At 39.3% G+C, this 25,318-nt stretch overlaps 1 long non-coding RNA gene across 1 annotated transcript in view; it reads left to right on the forward strand.

Annotated features, from left to right (window-relative positions):
- Positions 1–25,318, forward strand: part of LOC134758441 (uncharacterized) — a 425,889-nt gene that overhangs the window by 347,484 nt on the left and 53,087 nt on the right. Inside the window, exon 4 of the long non-coding RNA XR_010133633.1 lies at positions 15,261–15,332. This is a non-coding gene — a long non-coding RNA (uncharacterized lncRNA). The remainder of the gene's footprint in view (positions 1–15,260; positions 15,333–25,318) is intronic.

Consider the following 25,318-nt stretch of genomic DNA (forward strand, 5'->3'; position numbering starts at 1 on the left):
ACACCCAAATATTATGAGAACTCACTCACTATCGTAAGAACAACAAGGCATAAGTCTGCCCCCATGATCCAGTCACCTCCCACCAAGCCCCTCCTCCAAGATTGAGGATTACAATTCCACATGAAATTTCGACAGGGACACAGAGACAAATCATATACAGTCTTAACAGTTTTCTTTTGTGAAATATTTAGGATTTTCAATACATAACATCATTTCATCAACAAACAGGAATAGTTTCACTTCCTTTCATATTTGAATGCCATTTATTTATTTATAGTATATTTTAAGTTCTGGGGTACACGTGCAGAATGTGCAGGTTTGTTACATAGGTATACACGTACCATGGTGGTTTGCTGCACCCATCAACCTGTCATCTACATTAGGTATTTCTCCTAATGCTATCCCTCCCCTAGTCCCCCACCCCCTGGTTTGTGATGTTCCCCTCCCTGTGTCCATGTGTTCTCATTATTCAACTCCTATTTATGAGTGAGAACATGTGGTGTTTGGTTTTCTGTTCTTCTGTTAGTTTGCTGAGAATGAGGTTTCTAGCTTCATCCATATCCTTGAAAAAGACATGAACTCACCCTTTTTTATGGCTGCATAGTATGCCATGGTGTATATGAGCCACATTATATTTATCCAGTCTATCATTAATGGTCATTTGGGTTGGTTCCAAGTCTTTGCTATTGTGAACAGTGCCACAGTAAACATACGTGTGCTTAAGTCTTTATAGTAGAATGATTTATAATCCTTTGGGTATATACCCAAAGTAATAGAATTGCTGGGTCAAATGGTATTTCTAGTTCTAGATCCTTGAGGAATTGCCACACTGTCTTCCACAATGGTTGAACTAATTTACATTCCCACCAACAGTGTAAAAGCGTTCCTATTTCTCCACATCTTCTCCAGCATCTGTTGTTTCCTGACTTTTTAATGATCACCATTCTAACTGGCATGAGATGGTATCTCAAAGTGATTTTGATTTGCATTTCTCTAATGACAAGTGATGATGAGCTTTTTGTCATATGTTTTTGGCCACATAAATGTCTTCTTTTGAGATGTGTCTGTTCATATCCTTTGCCCACTTTTTGATGGGGTTGTTTGTTTTTTTCTTGTAAATTTGTTTAAGTTCTTTGTAGATTCTGGATATTAGCCCTTTGTCAGATGGACAGATTACAAAAATTTTCTCCCATTCTGTAGGTTGCCTGTTCACTCTGATGATAGTTTCTTTTGCTGTGCAGAAACTCTTTAGCTTAATTAGATCCCATTTGTCAATTTTGGCTTTTGTTGCCATTGCTTTAGGTATTTTAATCATGAAGTCCTTACCCATGCCTATGTCTTGAATGCTATTGCCTAGGTTTTCTTCTAGGGTTTTTATGGTTTTAGGTCTTACATTTAAGTCTTTAATCCATCTTGAGTTAATTTTTGTATAAGGCATAAGGAAGGGGTCCAATTTCAGCTTTCTGCATATGGCTATCCAGTTTTCCCAAGACCATTCATTAAATAGGGAATCCTTTCCCCATAGCTCGTTTTTGTCAGGTTTGTCAAAGATCAGATGGTTGGAGATGTGTGGTGTTATTTTGCAGGCCTCTGTTCTGTTCCATTGGTCTATATATCTGTTTTGGTACCAGTACCATGCTGTTTTGGTTACTGTAGCCTTGTAGTATAGTTTGAAGTCGGGTAGTATGATGCCTCCAGCTTTGTTCTTTTTGCTTCGGCTTGTCTTGGCTATGTGGGCTCTTTTTTGGTTCCATATAAAATTTAAAGTAGTCTTTTCCAATTCTGTGAAGAAAGTCAATGGTAGCTTGATGGGGATAGCACTGAATCTATAAATTACTTTGGGCAGTACGGCCATTTTCATGACATTGATTCTTCCTATCCATGAGCATGGAATGTTTTTCCATTTGTTTGTGTCCTCTCTTATTTCCTTGAGCAGTGGTTTGTAGTTCTCCTTGAAGAGGTCCTTCACATCCCTTGTAAGTTGGATTCCTAGGTATTTTATTCTCTTTGTAGCAACTGTGAATGGGAGTTCACTCATGATTTGGATCTCTGTCTCTTGTCTATTATTGGTGTATAGGAATGCTTGTGATTTTTGCACATTGATTTTGTATCCTGAGACTTTGCTGAAGTTGCTTATCAGCGTAAGGAGATTTGGGGCTGAGACAATGGGATTTTCTAAATATACAATCATGTCATCTGCAAACAAAGACAATTTGATTTTCTCTCTGCCTATTTGAATACACTTTATTGCTTTCTCTTGCCTGATTGACCTGGCCAGGACTTCCAACGCTATGTTGAATAGGAGTGGTGAGAGAGGGCATCCTTGTCTTGTGCCGGTTTTCAAAGGGAGTGCTTCCTGGTTTTGCCCATTCAGTATAATATTGGCTGTGGGTTTGTTGTAAATAGCTCTTATTATTTTGAGATACCTTCCATCAGTACCTAGTTTTTGAGAGTTTTTAGCATGAAAGGCTGTTGAATTTTGTCAAAGGCCTTTTCTGCATCTATGGAGATAATCATGTGGTTTTTGTCATTGGTTCTGTTTATGTGATGGATTATGTTTATTGATTTGTGTATATTGAGCCAGCCTTGCATCCCAGGGATGAAGCTGACTTGATTGTGGTGGATAAGCTATTTGATGTGCTTCTAGATTTGGTTTGCCAGTATTTTATTGAGGATTTTCACATCAATGTTCATCAGGGATATTGGCCTGAAATTTTCTGTTTCTGTTGTTTCTCTGCCAGGTTTTGGTATCAGGATGATACTGGCCTCATAAAATGTGTGAAGGAGGAGTCCCTCTTCTTCTGTTGCTTGGAATACTTTCTGAAGTACCAGCTCCACTTTGTACCTCTGTTAGAATTTGGCTGTGAATCCATCTGTTCCTAGACTTTTTTTGGTTGGTGGGCTATTAATTGCTGTCTCAATTTCAGAACTTGTTATTGGGTCTATTCAGGGATTCGACTTCTTCCTGGTTTAGTCTTGGGAGGGTATATGTTTTCAGGAATTTATTTCTTCTAGATTTTCTAGTTTATTTGCATGGAGGTGTTTATAGTATTGTCTGATGGTAGTTTGTATTTCTTTGGGATCGGTGGTGATATTCCCTTTATCATTTTTATAGTGTCTATTTGATTTTTCTCTCTTTTCTTGTTTATTAGTCTGGCTAGTGGTCTATCTATTTTGTTAATCTTTTCAAAAAAACCAACTCCTGGCCTCATTGACTTTTTTTGAAGGGTTTTTCATGTCTCTATGTCCTTCAGTTTTGCTCTGATCTTAGTTATTTCTTGTCTTCTGTTTGCTTTTGAGTTTGTTTGGTTTTGCTTCTCTGGTTCTTTTAATTGCAATGTTAGGATGTTGATTTTAGATCTTTCCTGCTTTCCCTTATGTGCATTTAGTGCTGTAAATTTCCCTCTACACACTGCTTTAAATGTGTCCCAGAGATTCTGGTACATTGTGTCTTTGTTTTCAGTGGTTTCAAAGAACTTATTTATTTCTGACTTAATTTTATTATTTACACAGTAGTCATTCAAGAGCAGGTTGTTCAGTTTTTATGTAATTGTGTGGTTTTGAGTGAGTTTCTGAATACTGAGTTCCAATTTGATTGCCTGGTGGTCTGAGAGACTGTTTGTTATGATTTTGTTTTCTTTTGCATTTGCTGAGGAGTGTTTTACTTTCAACTATGTGGTCAATTTTAGAATCAGTGCAACGTGGTGCTGAGAAGAATGTATATTCTGTTGGTTTGGCATGGAGAGTTCTGTAGATGTCTATTAGGTCGGCTTGTTCCAGAGCTGAGTTCAAGTCCTGGATATCTTTGTTAATTTTCTGTCTCCTTGATCTGTCTAATATTAAGAGTGGGGTGTTAAAGTCTCCCACTATTATTGTGTGGGAGTCTAAGTCTCTTTGTAGGTCTTTTAGAAGTTGCTTTATGAATCTGGATGCTCCTGTATTGGTTGCATATATATTTAGGATAGTTAGCTTTTCTTGTTGCTTTGATCCCTTTACCATTATGTAATGCCCTTCTTTGTCTCTTTTGATCTTTGTTGGTTTAAAATCTGTTTCATCAGAGACTAGGATTGTGACCCCTGCTCTTTTTTTGCCTTCCATGTGCTCAGTCAATATTCAGCCCTCCCTTTATTGTGAGCCTACGTGTGTCTTTGCACATGAGATGGGTCTCCTGAATACAGCACACAGATGGGTCTTGACTCTTCAACAAGTTTGCTCATCTGTGTCTTTTAATTGGGGCATCTAGCCCATTTACATTTAAGGTTACTATTGTTATGTGTGCATTTGATCCTGTCATTATGATGCTAGCTGGTTATTTTGCCTGTTAGTTGATGCAGTTTCTTCATCGTGTCTATGGTCTTTACAATTTGGCATGTTTGTGCAGTGGCTGGTACTGGCTGTTTCTTTCCATGTTTAGTGCTTCCTTCAGGAGCTCTTGTAAGGCAGGCCTGGTGGTGACAAAATCTCCCAGCATTTACTTGTCCATAAAGGATTTTATTTCTCCTTCACTTATGAAGCTTAGTTTGGCTGGATATGAAATTCTGGGTTGAAAAATTCTTTTCTTTAAGAATGTTGAATATTGGCCGCCACTCTATTCTGGCTTGTAGGGTTTCTCCCGAGAGATCCACTGCTAGTCTGATGGGCTTCCTTTTGTGGGTAACAAGACCTTTCTCTCTGACTGCCCTTAACATTTTTTCCTTTATTTCAACCTTGATGAATCTGATGAGTATGTGTCTTGGGATTGCTCTTCTTGAAGAGTATCTTTGTGGTGTTCTCTGCATTTCCTGAATTTGAATGTTGGCCTGCCTTGCTAGGTTGGGGAAGTTCTCCTGGATAATATCCTGCAGAGTGTCTTCCAACTTGGTTCCATTCTCCCCGTCACTTTCAGGTACACCAATCAAATGTAGATTTGATCTTTTCACATAGAACCATATTTCTTGGAGGCTTTGTTCATTTCTTTTCACTCTTTTTTCTCTAATCTTATCTTCTCACTTTATTTCATTGAGTTGATCTTCCATCTCTGATAGCCTTTCTTCTGCTTGGTCAATTCGGCTATTGATACTTCTGCATACTTCATGAAGTTCTTGTGCTGTGTTTTTCAGCTTCATCAGGTCATTTATGTTCTTCTCTACACTGGTTATTCTAGTTAGCAATACATCTAACCTTTTTTCTGAGGTTTTTAGCTTCCTTGCATTGGGTTAGAACATGCTCCTTTAGCTCTGGGGAATTTGTTATTACCCACCTTCTGAAGCCTACTTCTGTCAATTCATCAAACTCATTCTTTGTCCAGTTTTGTTCCCTTGCTGGAGAGGAGTTGTGATCCTTTGGGGGAGAGGAGGCGTTCTGGTTTTTGGAATTTTCAGCCTTTTTGCACTGGTTTCTCCCCATCTTCATGGATTTGTCTATCTTTGATCTTTGATGTTGGTGACCTTTGGATGAGGTCTCTGATTGGAAGTCCTTTTTGTTGATGCTGATACTTTTCCTTGTGTTTGTTAGTTTTCCTTCTAACAGTCAGGCCTCTCTGCTGCAGGTCTGCTGGAGTTTGCTGGAGGTCCACTCCAGACCCTGTTTGCCTGGGTATCACTAGCAGACGCTGCAAAACAACAAAGATTGCTGCCTGTTCCTTCCTCTGGAAGCTTTGTCCCAGAGGGGCACTCACCAGATGCCAGGCAGAGTTCTCCTGTATGAGGTGAGTGTCGGCCCCTACTGGGAGGTGTCTCCCAGTCAGGATACATGGGGGTCAGGGACCCACCTGAGGAGGCAGTCTGTCCCTTATCATAGCTCGAACACTGTGCTAGGATGTCCACTGCTCTCTTCAGAGCTGTCAGGCAGGAATATTTAAGTCTGCTGAAGCTGTGCCCACAGCCACCCCTTCCCCCCAGATGCTTTGTCCCAGGGAGATGGGGCTTTTATCTATAAGTCCCTGACTGGGGCTGCTGCCTTTGTTTCAGAGATGCACTGCCCAGAGAGGAGGAGTATAGAGAGAAGGTCTGAGCTACCTTGCTGAGCTGCAGTGGGCTCCGCCCAGTTCGAACTTCCTGGTGGCTTTGTTTACAATGTGAGGGTAAAACCGCCTACTCAAGCCTCAGCAATGGTGGATACCCTTCTCCCCACCAAGCTTGAGTGGCCCAGTTCAAGCTCAAACTGCTGTGCTGGCAGTGAGAATTTCAAGCCAGTGGATCTTAGCTTGCTGGGCCCCATAGGGGTGGGACCTGCCAAGCCAGACCACTTGGCTCCCTGGCTTCAGCCCTCTTTCCAGGGGAGTGAACGATTCTGTCTCACTAGCATTCCAGATGCCACTGGGGTATGAATAAAAATTCCTGCACCTAGTTCGGTGTCTGCCCAAATAGCCTCTTAGTTTTGTGCTTGAAACCCAGGGCGCTGGTGGCATAGGCACCGGAGGGAATCTCCTGGTCTGCTGGTTAGGAAGACCATGGAAAAAGCACAGTATCTGAGCGGGAGTGTACTGTTCCTCCCAGTACAGTCTCTCACAGCTTCCTTTGGGTAGGGGAGAGAATTCCCTGACCCCTTGTGCTTCTAGGGTAAGGTGATGCCCCACCCTGCTTCAGCTCACCTTCTGTGGGCTACACCCACTGTCCAACCAGTCCCAGTGAGATGAACTGGGTACCTCAGTTTGAAATGCAGAAATCACCCGCCTTCTGCGTTGATCTTGCTGGGAGCTACAGACCGGAGCTGTTCCTATTCGGCCATCTTTTGGATGCCTTTTAATTCTTTCTCTCACTTTATTGGTCTGCAAGGACTTCCAAACTGTTGAATGTTAAGTGGTGAGAGTGAGCATGCTTGTCTTGTACTAGATTCTAGAGGAAAGGGTTCCAGTTTTTCACCATTGAGTATAATGTTAGCCATGAGTTTCTTACATATCATCTTTACTGTGTTGAATTACTCTTATTCCATAGCTAATTTGTTGAGTGTTTTTATCATGAAAGAACATCATGAAAAATCTTGTCATGATGACATGATTATATAATTTTCTGTCCCTCATTCTGTTAATGTAGTCTATCACATTTATTGGTTTGTGAGTGTTGAATCATCCTTACATCCCAGGAATAAGTCTCACTTGATCATGGTGTGTGATCCTTTTAATGTGTAGTTGAATTTTGTCTGCTACTATTGTGATGAGGACTTTTGCACTGATGTTAATCAAAAATATTGTCTGGTAGCTTTCTTTACTTATGATGTCTTTGTCTGGCTTTGGTATCAGAACCATGCTAGCCTCATAAATAGGTCTGAAAATATTCCTTCCTCTAATTTTTTGTAAAAGTTTGTGGAGAATTGACATTAGTTGTTCTTTAAACGTTTGGTTAAATTCAGCAGTGAATCAATCAGGTCTTGGGCTTTTTTTTTTTTTTTAAATGGGAGACTATGGATTACTGACTTAATCTCTTAACTCATTATTGATTTATTCAGATTTCCTATTTCTTTATGATTCAGTGTTTGGAGGTTGTATGTGTCTAGGAATTTAACCATTTCTTCTAAGTTATCTAATTTTTTGGCATATAATTGTTCTTTTGATCCTTTGTATTTTTGTAGTATCAGTCATACTATCTCCTCTTTCATTTCTGGTTTTGTTTATTTGAATCTTTTCTCTTTTTCTCTTGGTTAGTCTAGCCAAAGATTTGTAAATTATGTCTTCTCAAAAAAAAAAAAAAAAGCCCCAACTTCTATTTGTGTTGATCTTTTGTATTATATTTCTAACTTCTATTTTATTTATTTCTGCTCTGATATGTATTATTTCTTTGCTTTACATAACATTGAGATTACTTTGTTCTTCTTTTTCTATTTCCTTGGGGCACAACATTGTTGTTTTTTGGCTACCTTCTTTTATGATGTAGGCATTTATTGCTATGAAGTTTCCTCTTACAACTGCTTTTGCTGCATCCCATACATTTTCATATGTTGTGTCTCTATTTTTGTTTGTCTCAAGATGTTCTTAAATTTCTCTTTTAATTTCTTTGTTGATTCATTGATTTTTCAGGAACATGTTGTTTCATTTCATATATTAATGAGTTTTCCTAGATTCCTTCTGTTATTAATTTCTTCTTTTATTGTGATCGGAAAGATACTTGATATGGTTTTAATCTTAAATTTGCTAAGACTTGTCTTGTGGCCTAACATGTTACCTATCCTGGAGAGTGTTCTATGTGCACTTGAGAAAAATGTGTATTCTGTTGCTGTTGGATGGAATGTTCTGTATATGCCTGTTAGGTCATTTATTCTAAAGTGTTGTTCAAGTCCAATGTTTCCACATGTCCATTACGAAAAGTGTTGTATTGAAGTCTCATATTATTACTGTATTGCAATCTATATCTCTCTAAATAGTCTTAATATTTGTTTTATATATTTAGGTGTTCCACTGTTGGGTGCATATGCATATATATTTATAATTGTTTAATCTTCTTGATGAAATCACCAGTTTATCATCACATAATATCCTTCTTTGTCTCTTTTTAGTTTTTAACTTAAAGTTTATTTTGTCTGACATAAGTATTGATATTCCTAGAAAACAAAAATTCTTTTTTTTTCTATTTGCATGAAATATTTTTCCATCCCTTCACTTTCATCTAAGCATGTCCTTAAAAGTGAAGTGAATTTCTTATAGGCAGCATATAATTGGGTCTTGGTTTTGTTTATCCATTTATTCACTCTATGTCTTTTTATTGGATAATTTAATCCATTTACATTCAGGTAATTATTTATAGATAAGGACTTATTATTACTGCAATTTTGTTAATTGTTTTCTGGTTGTTTTGTAGATACTTTGTTTCTTTTTTTCTCTCTTGCTGTCTTTCTTTGTGGCTTGATGGTTTTCTGTAGTAATATGTTTTGAATCTTTTTTTATTTTTGTTTTGTTTGTCTCCTACAGATTTTTGCTTTCTGGTTACCATGAGGCTTACACACAACATCTTATAACAGTTTATTTCAAGATGATAACAACTCAAATTTGATTGCACACAACAACCTTACACTTTTACTCTCCCATTGCTCCATTTTATGTTTTGGATGTCTGAATTTACAGCTAGATGAATTTTAAAGTTAATTTTCTCTACAGGCTCTCCTTTTATGAGTACCTGGTTGTAAACTTAGTGCCAGATGTCCTCTAAGATACCTCAGATTTCACAGTAGAAAATTAGTCTAAGGGTTACCCCATTGTTGTATTTCTTGAGACCCCCTGATTTTTTTCCTTCCCCTTTGACAAACATTTTATTGACTCAAATTAGCTATTCCTGAAAGAAGCACTGCCCTGTCTATTTAGGGAACACCTCAGGAATTTTACATCCCAACACCAAGGCTATCAAAACAAGGAAGATAAGAAATGTGTTTTTGAGAGGTAAGGCTGACTGCCCTGGTGAATTAGTCTTGGTTTTGTGGTTTGAAACTACTCTCTGTTAGTGTTCTAACTAAGAAAGCAAAAACAGCTGGTGCAGACACAAACTAGTAAAAGCAATCTTTCCATATTTTCCCTTTGTAGTATTCAGAATTACTTCATAAAATGAAAAAGTGCTCAAAAACATAGTTACTTGCCTACATTGTGCTAATATGCCTAAGTGTTCTCTTTTTACTAGTTTAATCTACATTAGCTATAAGTTCAATCAGAGTTCCTCATCTAAACCGTAAAACAGAGAAAATAACTTAAGTGACCTTTTCCTCAGTTTTCTCAAAGATGGTACATAAACTAGGACCTCTCTAGCTTCAGAGACGAGACATTTGTTCATTACATACTATGGATGTTGTAGTTATTAGGGCTTAATTCTCTCAAAACTGGCTGAAAATGGTTGATTGACATTCAAGTCTACCACTGGATATATAGGATATAAATTATTGCCAACAAAAGGATAAAGATCAAAAGCCTTCAGTAGTGAAAATGGTCAAACCATAATCAAACAAAAAATCAAGATACTGCTTTCTTCAACTCAAGTTTTTTTCTGTCTTAGACATAAAAGTTTATTTTGTTTTAAGATATAATTTATATACAATAAAATTCACTGTGTTTATGTGTACAATTCAATGAATTTTGGCAAATTTATACAGTCAGGTAACAATCACCAAAGTCAAGATATAGATTTATTTCCTCATGACCCTTTGTAGGAGTCAATCTGCCTCCTCCACTTCCAGACACTGGCAACCACTGATCAGATTTGTGTCTCATAGTTTTTTTCTTTTCCAAATATCATATGAATTGAATCATTCAATATGTATTCTTCTGAGTCTGGCTTCTTCCTCTTAGCATAATGCTTCCTAGATTCATCCATGCTGTTGTGTATATCAGTAGTTCTTTCCTTTTTATTGCTATATAGATATAACAATTTATTCACCAGTTGATAGACATTTTGGGTTGTTTCCAACTGTAAGCATTTATGAATAAGATTACTTAAACATCCATTTGCAGGTTTTTATGTGGACATAGGCTTTTAGTTCTCCAGGGTAAATACCTTCATGTAACCTTCACTTTATAAACTGCCAAACATTTTCCCAATATGGAAATCCCACCAGCAATATATAAACATTCAAGTTGGTTTGCATTCTCTTCAGCATTTGGCGCTGTCAGATTTTTTTTTTAATTTTGAGCCGTTCCAATAGGTGTGTCATGATACCTCATTTTGTCTTTCAAGTTTTAATAATTAGGTTTATAAAATCAGCTATGAAAAACACCAAATAATTGAAGGTGTATCAGACATCAAAAAGATGTTTCTGCTGTTTTGTTATCATTGAGTCTTGGCTCTTCACCATGTTTTCCTGTCCATTTTGGACCACTGAACTATCATTAATCCTAAATTACAAGTATGCAGTACCCAAATATACATGGCTTCTGTATGCACAGGAACCTGCTTTCTAGCTTGTTTGGGACCTTGCTATCATAGGATTTCTAATGGAATCGTTAGAAGAGTTTTTGCTCATTTCTTCACACAGTGGGTCAGAGAAATATTTTGCTGATTATCTCTAAAACTGAAAACTTGTAAATTATTTTCTGTAATCTTCCAAGCCAGTCTCATGTAGAAAATTGACTTTTGCCATAGTGAGAGGAGAATTAAAGTTGTGGGAGCTACAGCACCAATTTTCTTTTCATCCTTGCTGAAATTGGGCATCTTTCCTGTTGCCTTTATTTTGATTATTTGTTGGGCCTTGTGATCACTTGCTTTTGTTAGGCTTCCTCTTGCTGTTGCTAAATGTTGGGATGAATTAGGAACCTCATCCTTTCTATGTATTTGTAGCATGGGTGAAGCTGAGCAAATGGGGCTCCAGTGCCTCTTCTCCAGCTTTGACTAGACCAAGAGCCTTCTCTGCTACACAAACATGGCAGGATCCTTCATGACTGTTCATTTGTACAAGTTTGTTTATTTGTTTTTGTTTTCTGCTGAGAATGACTTTGGCTTCCTTTTCTGCCTGGGTAATTCTTACTTGTTCTTCAAGATCAGACCAAATATTACCTCCTTTATGATGTCAAATTCCCTAAGCCTTTTAAGTCATACCTGCTGAACCCTTTTCTTGTTTTATTTTAAGTCCTATTACGTTGCTCTGTGATAACCTGTTCACATTTCTGTATCCTTCCTAGAGGCTGAACTCCTCCCAGTCAAGAAGCACATGCTGATCGTTGCTGACTTAACATAAAGTACACACTCAATAAATACTTTTGACTGACCCTTTAAATTTGCAATATAGCTACATTTAAATGCAGAGGTTTTCTTTAACTTCAAAAAGGAATGATAGAAGCATTTGCTAAACAAGAAAGTTTGTTTAGTAGAAGCCATTTATATATTAATATATTTAGGCAAAGTGGTGATCATAGGATTTGATTGATCTCAGGACTGGATTCCTCTCACCCTCACGCAATCAGTGTGATTATAAACCACATGTTATGGGAAAGAAAAGTCAAAGAATTAAAATAATTCTGTGACTCTTGTCTCCATTGTTAAACTGTGATATGTGTATAAGTAATTGCTTTAATCGTGTCAGCAAAATATTAGGACTGTGGGATTAGACAATTGTTTAGTATAAGTATGTCCCATGCAATATTTGAGACTTTCTTATAATAATAAAAATGTTTGTTGTTTATCTTAAGTTCAAGTTTAACTACATACACCTTCTTTTATATGACAACCGTAGCCAAAGGGAAACCTCTGCACTTCACAGAGTGGGAGGACTGATAGGGAATACAGACAGTGCTCTTGGAAGCCAGTTCAGAAATGTATAGTGAACAATGTGAGGCCATGATTCCTTAGACTGGTCAGTATATGTCAACTCAGCAGCATGATCATCTTTGCCAGGGTAGAGAGCAAGACCAGAAACTGAGATCAGAAAGAGAAGTGGGAGTGGTGAAGTCACTGACCATATGGTCATTTGGGTCAAAGATGGAACCATTTAAAGGTCTGTAACTATGGTAGATTAGAGATAGCCACAAATTCTTTGCTACTATTTTTAGTAGAGGTCTATTGCCTTCCCTTTGAATGTGGATGGGCTCTGTAACTGCTTTGACCAATGGAATAATAGCAGAAGTGATACTGTGCCAGTTTTCTGAGCCCAGGCCCTAAACATCTGTAGGTTTTCGCTTTCTGTTTCTTAGAACACTATTTTTGAGATCTCTGAGCCTCCATATAAGAAGTCCAGCTTTCCTGAGACTGCCATGCTGGAGTACTCACATGTAGGCACTTTGGGTTGACAGATCCAGCTGAGCCCAGACTTCCTGCTGTCACCATCAAGTGACATGAGAGAGAAGCTGTTGTGGACCATTCAGACCACCTAAGGGTTGAATACCCCCAAGTGAACTCATTCAAGCCACGCAGAGAAAAAAAAAAAAAAACCCACCCAGCTGAGCCTGAGCCTTCTCTGAATTTCTGACCCATGACATCTGGAGATATAATTAAATGCTTGTCTGTTTAAGCTGCCAAGTTTTGTATGGCTTTGTAACATAGTAATAGGTAACCAGAATAGTGAATATAAACAGAAGTTTCCCTGACCACATGGTGACTTAAGAAAGAAGTACTTGCCATCATTTTAGTATGTAAACTTCTCCATTTGCTTGTTTGCCAAGAAAATCTTGCTTAGAAAGAAATCTTACCTAGAATGCAATATATAATAGAGCTCAAAGTCAAGCTGCCTGAGCTGAAGCATAGCTAGGAGTCCAGAGTCACATCTTCTCTGTCCTCTTGTCCTAAACTCCCCAGATGCCAGGAGATGTTCTGTAGCCCAGCTGAGAAAGATTGTGAGGTATGTCTAAGACCTAATCTAAGAGGCAGGGGAACCACAATAAGATGTGCAAACCTGGGACTAGATGCAGAGAATGTTACCATGGGAAGCACGGCAAAACTGTCAGCATCAGATAAAGCCCTGCTTAAATGTGCAGAGGAGATCAAGAAGTCAGGTTGAAAGCACCAACAGCTGAACATGTTGTAACAAAGAAACTTTCTAAAGGTAGAGGGGAACCGTGAGAGAATGCAGCCAGAATCTGAGAACCCCCACAGGGAGTGTCATCAGGAATCCCAAAGGATAATGATGCAAGAAGAGGACTCTGACCTAAGCCACCCAGGGCCAAAAGACTATACTAATTCCTTTGAGAGGAAAGATGAAATAAGACCACACCTGGGTTATATATGCTGTAATTACTGATATTTATCTAACTTAATTGCCAAGTAAATCTGTTTCTAGTTTTACTCTGGCTCTTCTCAAATTAAGTCTTTTGTTTTCCGAATATTACACATAAGATCTCTGTGTAGATAATGTTGAATAGAATGTTGAACTGGGAATGGTTGGCCTTAAAAGATTATCTAGTTATGTTCTTGGTACCTAAAGAGAGACTAGGTTTGAGTGAGCAAGGCCTCTGTATAAAAGATACTAGTTAGATAACATACACCGAAGGAGATACTTGTCCAGCTTGAACATTACCACACACATTTGACGTTTCAGAAAACTACTGGTTTATTTAAAGCAAGGCACACGTACATTATAAAGGTGTCATCCTGGCCAGGTGTGGTGGCTCATGCCTGTAATCCTAGCACTTTGGGAGGCCAAGGCAGGTGGATCACTTGAGCCCAGGAGTTCGAGACCAGCCTGGGCAACATGATGAAACTGTGTCTGTACCAAAAATACAACAAAAAAAAAAAAAAAAAATTAGCTGGGCATGGTGGTGCATGCCTGTAGTCCCAACTACTAGGGAGGCTGAGGCAGGAGACTCGCTTGAGCCCAGGAGGCAGAGGTTGCAGTGAGCTGAGATCATGCCACTGCATTCAAGCCTGGGCAACAGAGTGAGACTCCATCTCAAAAAAAAAAAAAAAAAGAATGGTGTCATCCTATTTTAGAATGAAAACCTTAAAACCTAGCATATTTTGTTCTGTATATACTTGAAAAATAATTTTATCTGATGAATATGTATGATGATCATAATAATTATTTAGTCATATTACATGAACCCTTCTTCCAAGGAAGTGCAAAGCTTTTAAACAAGCCACTTCTAAAAACTGTCACATCCTATTGCATGCAGCAACAATCAGAGAAGCCCTGACTTGGCATTTTAGTATATTAATAGGCTGAGTGAATTCCTAGCTTAACTGAGGTGGGCCCCTTGGAAGATCTTATGGGTGTTTTATTAGGAAACAAACCAAACATATAAAGGTTTGGTAACATCTGCACCCTGATATTATTCTCAATATGCGTCCGCAGCCTACAAAGCTAAAGCTCCTTCAGAGCCAATAATGCTGCATCCTGGAAAGCAGATCAGCAAATAGCTCAAATTTATTCCCAATCCATAATGCTGACCCTACAGCAACAGAAAAACAGCTATGATAATGCTATCATGGCGTGGTCAGTTGTTGTAACAGTAGCTCAATGGCTTGATAGCCTCAGCAGTAAAATATCTAGGCACCTGAACTTAAAAAAAAAAATCACAGCAATTTTTACTGAGAGCAGCAAAAACATATTTGTAACCGTAAGATGCTGATTCATTTTCTTGCCTGTTAACCTTCCTACTGGAGCAATTGCTCCCCTGGCTGGATTGCTGGATGATGAAGTGATCAATTTCTGGACACCCAGCAAGTTGCTATATATTTGAAACTCTCCACTGCTGGAGTAGGCAATTATTTTCACTTCCAGCTCAGCCTGGTATGTTTAACTGAACTCAAAGAACCTTCTATGGGAAGTGAATGCTTTTTGCCGATGTATTGGCACACATATTTCAGAGATAATGGTGATAGCTCCACAAGTTTTCAGGAACTGTGTTTCTGGACTGATTAATTTTATTCTTGCTCCCACAGCTTTTGGTTCCAGAGGGCCATAGTCTTCATATACTTCAGCACTCCATGAAGGCTTTCTTGGTACTGTTCAAAGTAAGATATAACAAGTTGCTGTGTTGCATACATCTTTACACCTTCATTGCTTGTTCTCCCAGGCATGCTATCATACCCAAGGCCACATGGTGAGATGGAAAGACACTGCATCTGAAGTCAAGGGACCAAGGTTTCAAATTCTCAATGTCCCCCTTGCATGATGGGCAACTGACATATCACTCCACACTTTGCTTGTTGATTTCTTCATTGAGTGACAGTAAAATGGTTGAGTCTGTTCCCAGCTGTCAGACTGCCAGGGATATCTAGTAGTTTGGTTTCCTCTTCTGGAAAATGACATTAGTAGTTAATGCTACAGTGTTTACTTTGTGCCAGGCCATTTCCTAAGTACTTTACATATATATTTACTCTTTTAAGTCTCATGACAACCCTATGAGGTAGTGTGTTAGTACATTTTGCATTGCTATAAAGGAATACCTAAGACTGGGTAATTTATAAAGAAAAGACATTTATTTGGCTCGTGGTTCTGCAGGCTGTAGAAGCATGGCACCAGCATCTGCTTGACTTCTTACGAGGCCTCAGGAAGCTTATAATTATGGCAGAAGGGGAAGGGGAAGCAGGCATGTCACATGGCAAGAGAGGGAGCAAGAGAGATGCCAGGCTCTGTTAAACAACTAACTCTCATGTGAACTAACAGTGAGAAATCACTCATTACTTCAAGAACAGCACCAAGACATTCACAAGGAATCTGCCTCCATGACCAAAACACCTCCCACCAAGCTCCATCTGCAACATTGGGGATCACATTTCAACATGAGACTGGGAGGGGATGCACATCCAAACCACATCAGGTAAATGCTATTATTCTCATTTTGCAGATGATGAAAATGAAACACAGAAAAATAAACTTGTCCAAGCTTGTACAGTTGATAAGAAACAACTTTGAACCCACGGATTTGAACCCAGGCAATCTGCTCCATAATCTGTGCTACACTACCTTCCCCATGGGTTGTTATATAGGTTAGTTGTACTATCAATGAAATGTGTATAGTAAGACCAATCCTACAGACTTCACAGGCGTGCTCTGTGTATCACAGTCACAATAGATGTGAAAACAATGTGAGATGAGCTGAAAGTGCTTTAGAAACCATAATGTATTGTTACCTTCTCTTCAAAGTTACCAGTAAGCAACCTCACCTTTGGGTTCTAGAACTTCCAGATGATATTAGGCGATAGAAGACTGAATCACTATTTAGTTATTTGAGAAAGTCCATGCCAGGCGCTCCAAAGTGAGTGTCTGCTGTCCAAGTCAGGTGTCTGAACCTAGGAAAAGGCCAGATAAAATTTCCATCAATGAGCAGTGAGAAGTCCAGGGCCAGCCGGGTGGTTTTTAATTAATGATACCAATGAGGAGCCTAGTTAGATATGAAGAGGTGTCAACACCTTTCCTCACTACTAGGCATAGCAGAGATCCCAAAAGGAAGTAGTGAGGAAAGGTGTTGACACCTCTTCATATCTAACCAGGCTCCTCATAGCAGAGATCTGTTGAATCCCTGTGTCGCCCTGCTGAAAAACAAATGTTTCTGGAGCCTTCACATTTCATGCCCTGGTGAAACATGAGGACTCTGCAGTAACTACTCCTCCTAAGAAAGTTATAGCATTCAAAGCAGCTGAGACTGACAGCTCATTAAAAAGGCTGTGGCCTCTTTTGGAAAGGCTTTTGGTTTTTTTTTTTTTTTTTGAGACGGAATTTTTGCCCAGGTTCCCAGACTGGAGTGCAATGGCATGATCTCAGCTCACTGCAACCTCTGCCTCCTGGGTTTGAGCAATTCTCCTGCCTAAGCCTCCCGAGTAGCTGGGATTACAGGCGCCTGCCACCACACCCGGCCAATTTTTGTATTTTTAGTAGAGATGGGGTTTCTCCATGTTGGCCAGGCTGGTCTTGAGCTCCTGACCTCAGGTGATCCGCCCGCCTCAGCCTCCCAAAGTGTTGGGATTACAGGCGTGAGTCACCGTGCCCGGTCGGCTTTTGTTTGATATTCTCTGAGCAGCACTGGGGCTCCTGGATTAAATCTGACTTAAAGGAAGAGAAAATCAAGTTGGCATTAACATAAACAAAACCTGAATATAGGCTAAATTCAAGATTGAATAAGAAAAACACATTTAACTTGCTGCTCCTCATCACTCACTGCATGTTTTTCCTAGTTGTACAACTAGACAGTCCCTTGCCCCTGAAAAACTATTTAACCTTATAGAATTGCAGAATAGTTCAAGTGGCCATGTTTCCTTTGAACAATTTCTCTTGCAGGCTAGGGGGATGCAGTTGGGTGTCTGCCATCTAAAACAGAGGTTGCCCACCAGCAGCCTGCAGTCTGAATCTGATAGTCCCCCTTCCCTCAGAAATTTAATATGTTAAAATAACTGGTGAGTCGTCACCATGATTCAGAAGTCAGATGAGTTCCTACAAAATCTAGATTGATGACAGGAGGAAATGGAGGATTGCAGCAGCAGGCCCTCATCCTTACATGGGCACAGCCTTGTAAAGGTGAGAGTGCTTATCTCTCCAGGTTACCTACCTGTTTCATCACTCAGCTATCTGCCTAGCCATTATATTCATAGCGCTCCACCTCGGCCCTAGTGACATTTGGGACCAGATAATTTTTTGTGGTGGAGACTGTCCTGTGTGTTATAAGATGTTTAAAAGAAGCCCTGGCCTCCACTTTCTAGATGCCAGTAACATCCTCCCACTCCTCAGCCTCTTACACCCCAACCCCACTCCAATTGTGACAACCAAAAATGTCTCCGGACATTGACTGGTGTCTCCTGCCTGAGGCAGTGAGAATGGCTTCTGGTTGATAACCACTTTGTTAGAGCCTGCAAACTCATAAAACAGTATTGCATATTCTGACACATTAATACTGCTGCCTTCTTATGCTCAAAGTGTCATAGTGATGAATAATTAGCAAAGTGTGTCTGGATGGTTGTCTTGAAATTTCTGACCAGACTGGAATGTTCTTTTCTTCTAAATGAGCATTCTTATAATCATGGTCCAAGATTATTGGGCCATTAATTGGCTCTTGAAGAATTTTACAAGTCACCAGTGTCCTCATTTTATAGGTAAGAAAACTGAGTCCCAAGGAGGCAAATTGCCCAAGGTCACATAACTGGCTAGTGACAGAGCTTGAACTGGAAGCTAGATTTGAATTCCTAGCTTGTTACTCTTTCCACATTATAAAACGTTTGAGTTATAAAGAAAAATGTAAGCATGACATACAGATGTCCTGGTGAGTATATTTAACTCTATTTATCATGGCTGCTCTTCTAGGTGACTTCAGGTCCATTGTTATTATTTCTGTATACTGCCATGCTATGGTATCTCCCTTCTCCAAGTAAACTGCTTTGTTAAACAAAACGAAACAAACCCAACAAGAGCTTTATTCACTGATTACCTATCTGGATGTCTTAGGTTAAATACTTGGGATTTAAATAATTAATCACAAACTACAATCCTTTCAAACCATCTATTGCCAGAATAATTTTTCTACTCCTTGGGGCCTGAAAGAATGGGTTCCCTTTGATGTGCAGTATCCATAGAAGGGAGTCTATTTTATCTGGTGTGCCCAATTTATTTGGTGGTCTACTATTGGAATTTACATCACTGCTTAACTTGGGAAACAAGAATACAAGTAGAACCTCAGAGTTGGGAATTGTGATTCTTCAGCTACATTTTGGGAGGCTGCTTGGTTGGCCCTGAGGGTGCTACAGAGGCTGGTATGCTGTGTAAGGAATCCCAGAGAAGAGAGCCTTGCCAGAGGTGCGGAAAGTGCTACGGTCATTTGCAGGGACACCAACAATGAACTTTACCTCCTGCCTCACAGCCTGCCCATCATCCCTCTCCAACCGGGAGCCACGGCCCTTATCTATTTACACCTGCTTGACAAGCTGCCTGTCACTGAATGACTCTTGTTTTCCCCTTTGAAAACGCCTTGCTGTTCATTCTTATGCAGCTTTTCTGGTGCCTAGGTGCTTGTGGAGAAAAGAGAACATGCCATCTGAGACCCTTGGGAAGGGCCCAGCAATTAGATGTTTCAGGGCTTCCCATCCACCCAAATGTGCAGCAGCTTCTGGCCCAGAGGAGAACAAGGGGACAGGGGCAGAAACTTTGAAAGAGACCCCATTGTTTGACTTTTTTGTTTCTCTCAGTTGCGTGTTTTCCTGCCGCAGCTTCTGATATCTTTATATTCAAGTTCTAAATAACCCCACATTGCCTCAACATATCAGAAAATTACTAGATTTTGTAAAATGCTTTCCCCCAACTCCACTACTACACTGATGATGGTAGAAACCAGAGGTGGCTGCTTTCTTCACCCTTACATTGCATTCTCCCAGTATGGTGGGCTTATAAGGAGGAGAAAGGGACTCTTACCTTACTTCTGCCATTATTCTTCCCACATGTTGCTTTTGTTTTGTTTTGGGTGAGTATACGGTGGCATGAAGGCTTTTGTCCCCTCCCTGCTTAACCTGCCTACCTTGCTTTTCGGCCTGAGGAAAATTGACTTTTGCAACTCTCTGCTCTGACCCTTCAGTTCCATTTGTGTAAACTTCAGCCTAGAAACTTCAGTCGATGTTCAGGTATTGAAGCCTTTTGGAGAAGTGGGAGGTAAATTGAGGTCCCAGCAAGCAGCTGTCTGTTCTGTCACTTGCCTCTGTGTACATAACACATTTGGTGCCTTTTTTCAAAGATGTTTTTACCTAACCACCAGAGTGTCTGATTAGCAAGGACACTTCCTAGTTTAACAAGTTACAGGGATTTTTAAGCTTTGGTTTCCAGAGAACATTGTCACTGAGGGGATTGAGCTTTGAGGTGAATGCTTTATGTTGTTTCTTATGACAAGGGGTATTTTGTCAATAGTTGTAGCTAGACCTCCTGTAACCATAAATTATCTGGTTACAAGTATCGGGAGCTGCAAAGAAAAATAAACCATAGTCCCCTGCTTTATTTTTCATTGCTATTTTCAGGTGCATGACTTAAGAAAATGGGACAATTCCTTCCATATTTTTCTTTTTAATTTTTTTCTTTAAAGTCAGGAGCTTTGATGCTTGTTGGTAGCTAGTCAATAGCAATAGCCAACAATGACCACTTATTGTTCTGGCCCAAGTGTTCATTTTTAGTTTTTAAGGGTTGTCATTGTCAAGGACCTGTGTTTATAATTCAAATTTCAGAGCTACAGGGAACCATAGAGGCTATACGGTTCAATCATCTCATTTTATAAATGAAGAAACTGGGGGCCCTGAAGAGAAGTGCTTCCTTCCGGTTAACACAGCTCATCTCTGGCAGAGGTGGAGGTAGAACCGGGTCCTTCCCTCTAGACCACATGCTCTTTTCCATGAACAGTGCAGTTCTCCTTTACCTTCTCCTTGCCTATTTCTGACCTTCTTTCTTCTTTCCTTCTCCCTGCCTATTTCTGACCTTCTTTCTGGCCTCTCTAAAATGTTATAGGACATGAAATTCCAAAAATCCTGTTAATTAGAGTTTTATTTTTTAGCAGATGGCCTTCAGATACTAACCCTGACTGCCTTAAAAAATAGCCCATATCTTATTGATAGAAATTCTCCAAGCTGATCTTTATTTAATTCACCTTTCCCTAGGACCCTTATCCTTTCCAGCTGGTTATTAATTATCAGGCAATATCCTCTTGAGCTGTCTCCATTTCTTAATTACCTTATTAATTGTAATCACATAAATTGATCTCTCTGACATTCTAAGTCTGACTCACTGAGGAAATAAGTCTAATACGCACAAGAGACTCCAACAATCTTACTACCTTAACTTATTATTTCCATTATGTAGAATGGTATCACTAGAAGCCAGATGTGACTGCTTAGCTGAACTGGCCTTTATCCTAATCGTAATTAGAATGTCCTTTAACAATTCTCACTTAGCCTTTCTTGCCTACTTAGACACACATGAGACATATCAGTTCATTTCCTCCCTACTTTCACTCTTTAGTCTTTAAAATAGAAGGAATGTTCCTCCTCATTTCATCTTGTGGTAATTCTTTATTTGTAATTCAAGGCATTTATGAGGAGAAAACATTAATATGAATGTATTTTAGTTTTTCAAGGTTTTTATTGTAACACTGCACCCTAAGGACCTGATACCCAATTAAACATTTTAAAAAATGGTCAAGCTTTTATATACAAAAATAGTCTCTTAATGTGTGTTATTTGAGAACTCATTTTTTTTTTCTTCATGACAAGGTACACTACTATAACCCTTACACTTTTCCCCAGGTGCCACTTAACTTTTATGAAGTGACAAGAGTAAACAGGTTCTTATATATAAGTTGGTCATTGTTCCATATGATCCTTTCTATATTTGTATAAGAAATGGTTGATTGGTCGCCAGGCACAGTGACTCATGCCTGTAATCCCAAACCTTTGGGATGCCGAAGTGGGTGAATCACTTGAGCTCAGGAGTTCAAGACTAGCCTTGCCAACATGGTGAAACCTCGTCTCTACTAAAAATACAAAAATTAGCTGGGTATGGTGGTGAGCATCTGTAATCTCAGTTACCTGAGAGGCTGAGGTGGGAGAATCGCTTGGGCCCAGGAGGTAGAGGTTGCAGTTACCTGAGATCACACCACTCCACTCCAGACTGGGTGACAGAGTGAGAGCCTGTCTCAAAAATAAAATAAAATAAAATGGTTGATTGGTAGGAAACTAAAGCTGAAGACTAGAATCTCTATGAAAAAAGAGAGTTAGAGAATTCCTACGCATGCTTATTTGCAGGCATATAAATAAATTTGGGATGTAAAATCAGCTCCAAGCAATCAATCAATCTTTCTTTCTTTTCTTTCTTTTTTATTTCTTTCTCTCTTTCTTTCTTTCTTTCTTTCTCTCTTTCTTTCCTTCTTTCTTTTCTTTTTCTTTCTTTTATTTTTTATTTATTTTATTTATTTATTTATTTATTTTTTGAGACGGAGTCTCACTCTGTTGCCCAGGCTGGGGTGCAGCGGTGTGATCTGAGCTCACTGAAATCTCCACCTCCCAGGCTCAAGCCATCCTCCCACTTCAGCCTCCCAAGTAGCTGGGACGACAGGTTCACGCTACCACGTCCGGCTAATTTTTGTATTTTTTGTGGAGACAGGGCTTCACCATGTTGTCCAGGCTGGTCTCAAACTCCTAAGCTCAAGCAATCTGCCTGTCTTGGCTTCCCGAGGTGCTCGGATTACAGATGTGAGCCACTGCACCCAGCCTCCGATCTCTTAGAAAGAAGCAATATAAATTAACAATGCCAATGTCTTTCATGGTGAGGAAAATGGCACAAATGGGTAGATGGCACCAATGGGTAGATTTCTGTTTTGGCTGGGTATACAAAGACCCAACTTGGCGATCCAGATGATACATTAAGTCTCTCCACGTGTCTAAGGGTCTGCAGAACATTCACCAATGGTGTGCTACAGATACCATCTCAAACTATTCCCAACGGAATACCTTTTCACCCAACTTGCTCATTCAGTCATCCAACCAAACCAAAAACTTGGATATCATCCACATGACTTTTCCCCACCCCCTATTACCTGCCAAACTGTCTCATCTAATCAGTCATTAAGTTAACTTATGTTGATTTGGTTCCCTTATTACCTTTCCTCTTTAACCCATTTCTTCTGGTGCTGCTGCTTTGCTGAGTTCCTAGTCCACCCTTTCCCAATCTATTGTGGTAATCTCCCTTCTGATTTCAATGGCATATCATCTCACGTTGAATGACCTACAAGGTCCTCCATGACCAGCCTCATTAGTCTAATGTCTCTGCTACCCTTACCCTCATCCTAAACTTTAGCGATGTTGAACTATTCACAGGTCCCCACTACATGTGTTTTTATATCCCATGGCTTTGAATGTTCTCCTCTTCTTTTCTTGGAGTATCATTCCCACATAATTTTATCTGTCAAACTCCTATTCCTACTTTAAGACCCAGCTCAAGCATCTTTTTCTAGAAAGCTTTTTTGGAACCCCAAACTGTTGATCATTCTCTTCACTGGGCCCCCTCTTTAATTTGTACATACCTCATTATTATACTTGTTAATGGTATTGCCATTGTTTGTTTGCAGGCCTGTATTTCCTTTAAAAATGTAAATTACTCAAAGGCAGGAACTATGGCTTTTCATTTTTTTTTTTTTTTTTTTTTTTTGTCTTCAGCATCTGTCGCATTATCTGGCACACAGCAGATTCTCAGTGAGTGTGTTAATTGAATGATTATGAATAGAGTTCATGATCACTTGAGATTTCACCAAGTTCTATTCTTCTATGATTTATGATGTTATACTTATTTTAGGTTTCAACGCTGATTCAAATGTCAGGGGCCAATTTGTTACTTAACCATTGTTTTTATCGGTCTGCTCAGAAGTGGTAACTGCTCCTTCTCTGGAACGGTTGAAGGGGGATGGAGCAGAAGCAATCACCTTGTGCAGCAATGGAAATGGTAAAGTTTGCCATCTATAGTGAGAGCATATCATGGGCAAGGGGATGGTTTTGGAGTGAAACTGATCTCAGTTTAATTTCAGTTCTGTTTCTTATTCCGTGTATGACTTTGGACAAGGTTATTTGACTTTCCTGAGTTTCACATTTGTCATCTGTAAAGTGGTAATAATAATAACACCTGAATCTCAAATTTGTTGTAAGGATTAGATCAGGTAGTATGTGTAAAGGACTTACTACAGTTTTTGGCATATAGTAACTTCTCAATAAATGGTAATTGTTATCATTATCATGACTTATTGCAGTAGCCACACAAGAGAAAAAAGCATGATACTGCCTTCTGATCCCCAAGGGATTCCTCCTTCAAAGATAAAGTATACTACTGGGATCCTTATTCAATCTACAGAACACAGAAAATTATTTGAGGAACTATTTTCTCATTTCTCTCGAGAATGGTAGCTAACCAGTGCCATCCTTTTTACAGGAAAGATGTTAATTCATGATTTACAAATAGTATTTTAGGGCATTAATTCTCTCCCCTTGAAAACGGCAGAGTGACCCCCAACACTCAGTGGAATAATGGGCTGAAAATGTAATTTTAGAATCAGTAATAAAGTTTTCAAGACACTTAGAGACATCTTGGATTAGCACAAAATAAACGAGAAGGTTTTCTTCGCATGTATCTTTTAACTGTGTTGTGCTTCTAAGGTAGAGAAGACAATTCTGTGACCAATGGATCAGAGATCAGAAGAGCGATTCAACAACTCACTCTAGGGATAACTTAGGGCAGTCGCTTATGCACCAGCAGCTTCCGTGTATTTATAATGAGGATAACACTCACTCTGTTGATCTCACTCAGCCTTGGGCATTTTAAATTACGTCATATATTTGGAAGTGCCTTACAATTTGTAAAGTGCTGTACAAATCTTAGTGATTATGAAGATGATTATTCTGCTTTCCTGCCATCCGGCTTCCTCCACCAGATGCCCCTAATGAGCCCAGATCTCTACCAGCAACTCAACTGGTTCTGAAATGAGGACACATGTAGCTTTGGTTGAAATAATCAACTTTTGTTTATTCTTTTGCTGCCTTTCATTCTTGTGAAGCTGGGCTTTCCTTGGCATTTCCACTGACGATTAAAGATCCCAGGTACTATTTCTTTCTAACTGCTCTTCTGAAAAATGTTAAAAACTCATGGCATCTGTCAGCTCCATCAGGCAACTTACTGGGTTCCCAAATCACAGGGAATTGCCCAGAAGGCCTGGATGAGTGTTTTATTGCACTGGATGGAGTTATCTTCTGATTTGTTTTTGCAGGTCAGAAGCATTAACAATGAATTTAGCTTGCTTTTTTCTCTGTCTGTCTTTCCTTCTCTCTCTCTCTCTCTCTCTCTCTCTCCTTGTGACATGGCTACAGAACTGAATATCCATTTGCTACTAGGTTTCCTTTCTGGGCGTTTGTGTACACTTTTCAGAGCAGCAGAAATCAAGGCAGATTCGGTGCCAGTTATTTTAATGAAGAAAAAGATTGACAAACCATCAGTCTTT

This window comes from Gorilla gorilla, chromosome 4, assembly GCF_029281585.2.
Source record: "Gorilla gorilla gorilla isolate KB3781 chromosome 4, NHGRI_mGorGor1-v2.1_pri, whole genome shotgun sequence".
Classification (NCBI taxonomy): Eukaryota; Metazoa; Chordata; class Mammalia; order Primates; family Hominidae; genus Gorilla; species Gorilla gorilla.